Here is a 3,072-nt window from a genome sequence, read left to right as displayed (position 1 = left end):
CTTCTCAGAACTGCACTCAGCGCGGCGGCAGGACCTTCCGGGTAAGAGTGCTCAGTCGCAGCGCGTCCCGTTGGAGGAGGTGGAGCATACACCGGAAGAGCAAGATTGTGCAAGTGCATGGCGCCTGCGCATGAGCGCGGAAGTGTCTCACGTTCTTGCCTAGCAATTTTTCTCGAGTCCCTAACTGCTTCCCGCCTGAAAAGAGAGCAGGGGGCGCTAGTGCAGTCTTTCACAGAACCCCAGCTCCTGGGGTTGACTGGGTTAGCTATTAACGTTCGTTGAATAAAGGATGAGAAAGTTTCCTGATAAGGCGACTTTTGTTCCTGTTCTGTTTCTCAGTTCAGGGTCCTAGTGGGGACTTCACTTCCAGACAGTCATGTGTGCACGTTCATCCACGAATCCCTGTCAGTCAATGTGGCAGAAAAAAAAAAGATAAACCCAGAGTGTAGTCACTGGACTTGTGCAGTCACGCCTGCACAAGCTAACTTGAATACTCTATATTAGTGAGGGATAGTGTTGGTAGGAGGTCTAGAGAGTTGTGCTGCAAACTCAAAGGCCACGCATCCAGAGGTTCGAATCCACTAGCTTCTCAGGCAGGGAAAGACGGGCAATCCCCACTTGCGATTTACACGCTCACAAAACTGACTGGAGGGTCAGCTGTGAGTCGTTTTGACTCCACTGCAGTGAGTCTTTTAAATATATTTTTGAAAGCTGCTACATTCATCTCTTTTCACAGTCTTGCTAGCTGCGATGGAAAGGGGGGGGAGGATAATTTCAATTTTGTTCACTTGAAAAGGGAGCTGTGGTGGCCTAGTGGTAAGAAATTGCATTGCAATTCCAAAGGCACGCTGTTCAGGCTCAACAGTAGCTCCACGGGAGAAGGATGAGCATCCTCCCGTGCAATTTACTATTGCCTCTGAAAATCCAATGGAAGGTCAGCTGGGACTCGACAGCACACACCACCACCACCACCAAAAATACTTGAAAAGATAATTCATATGTTAAAAAATACCAGATCATATGCTAATTGACATAGCTCCATACAACAATCCCATAGCGTAGAAAAAATTACATCCCCTTCTTAGGAAGAAACAGGCCCAAAAGAATTAACTAGCTTGAAAGTTACTATGTCTAAAGATAACTTGGATAAGCAAAGCACTTCTGAGGAGGAAAAACAACTTATTTCAGGACATACTGTGCAGCCATGGTAGTCCAAACTACTTTGGCACTGATAAAACTATAAAGACCAATAAAACAGACTTGAGAACTCAGAAATCCATTTAGTATGGGCAGCTGATTTTTTAACAAATGGGGGCAAAGACAGTGTAGTCTCTTGAACAAAAAAATATCTGGGCTATAGTCTTCGCAATTACGTGCTTTGCATCAGAGAGTTTGACAGTGACTAGGGTTGATAGAAAGAGAATTGATGTCTTTGAGCTGTGGTGCTGGAGAAGAGTGTTAAATATACCATGGACTGCTAGGAGAACAAACACGTTTGTCCTGGAGAGGGTGAAGCAAGAATGTTCCCTGGAGTCAAGGATTCTGAAGCTTCGTCTGACACTTTGGGCATGTTGCAAGGAGGGACTGGTCCTTTGAGAGGGACATCATGTTTGGCAGAGTGGAGGGGCGGCAAAGGAGAGGAAGACCTTTGATGAGATGGATCGATTCTGTGACTAGAGAGGTGGGAATAAGTGCGTTTGAGATGGCTAGGTTGGCACAGGATAGAAGAGCGTCTAGAGCTCTTGTACATAGGGTCGCTATGAGTCGCAATGACACATAACAACAACAGCCCTGTACCTGCTAAGTATTCCTTTTTGTTACATAGTGTCAAGCTGTCTTGGAACCTTGATAAGGCTGGAAAGTTATCCTAGGAAGTTGTCTTAAAAGTTAATTGGACCTCTCTCAGACCCTCGCTTCCAACATGACAAAGAAAAGGAGGAACAACGGTCGTGCCAAAAAGGGCCAAGGCCATGTGCTGCCTATTCGCTGCACGAACTGCACCCAGTACATGCCCAAAGTCAAGGCAATTCAGAAGTTCATAATTCGAAATATAGTAGAGGCAGCTGCCGTCAGGGACATTTCCGAAGCTAGTGTTATTTGACACATATGTGCTTCCATATGTGCTCTACGTGAAACTGCACTACTGTGTGAGTTGTTCCATTCACAGTAAGGTGGTGAGGAACTGCTCTCATGAAGCCCGAAAGGACCGAACACCTCCACCTAGATTTAGACCTGCAGGTGCTGCCCCATGACCACCACCAAAGCCCATGGAAGGATTTGATTCCTTAAAGGCTAAAGAAAAAACTCGTCTGAAAATAAAATGGAAAGTATACTTAAAAAAAAAAAAGTCAATTGGAACACATAGATTCATATTGTAAACATTAGAGAGCTAAAAAGTACTAGATGTTATTGTTGATTGCCTTTGAGTCAAGCATGACTCATAATCATCCTATGAACAAAAGGCCTGAAGCCTTTCTATAACAATCAACATTTATCAAAGTTCATAGAGTTTCCGGAGACATGTTGTTTAGGAAGTGGATGCCACATCTGCTTCCAAAAAAAATGTACTAGTATTAACCATCCCCCCCCCTTGTTGTGTACCATAGAATCAGATCCGAGTGGCACAGTAGAAGATTGCCCCTCCTTCTCCAGCAGAGCATCTGGTGGATTTGAACTGTGTGCCTTTGGGGTTGTAGCTCAGTTTCGTGCCATTAGGCCATCAGAGCTCCCTTTTAACCATTTGTAATTGAACAATCATATAGTATACTATGTTGGAATGACAAATTGAAGAGGAACGATATAGCATTCATTGGGGGGAGAGGAACCTGTTTCATTATCTGTCCTGAAGTATAGCGATAGGATAATATCCAGTCACGTACAAGGAAGACCTGTTAATACTATATGAACTGAAAACCACAGCCAAAGGTAAAGAAATTGCCTTCTGAAATTTATTGAACTTGCAGTCAAGGTGCATTAAAGATAACCGTAATTTGAATGCAAAAGTTGGAAACAAATACATAGAATTGGTAGTCAGAAAATTTGGCCTTGGTTATACAAATGAAACCAGAGAGA

The 3,072-nt window shown here is 43.8% G+C and overlaps 1 pseudogene; it reads left to right on the top strand.

The window, feature by feature from the left end:
• The first annotated feature begins 1,921 nt into the window (after positions 1 to 1,921).
• Positions 1,922 to 2,264, top strand: LOC102864244 (annotated as a pseudogene).
• Positions 2,265 to 3,072: the final 808 nt, after the last annotated feature.

Source organism: Elephantulus edwardii, unplaced genomic scaffold, assembly GCF_000299155.1.
Source record: "Elephantulus edwardii isolate Elephantulus edwardi_28Jun2011 unplaced genomic scaffold, EleEdw1.0 scaffold00016, whole genome shotgun sequence".
NCBI classification, from domain to species: Eukaryota; Metazoa; Chordata; class Mammalia; order Macroscelidea; family Macroscelididae; genus Elephantulus; species Elephantulus edwardii.
Note: the sequence above shows the minus strand (reverse complement) of the source record. Positions and strands in the feature narration are given on the sequence as shown.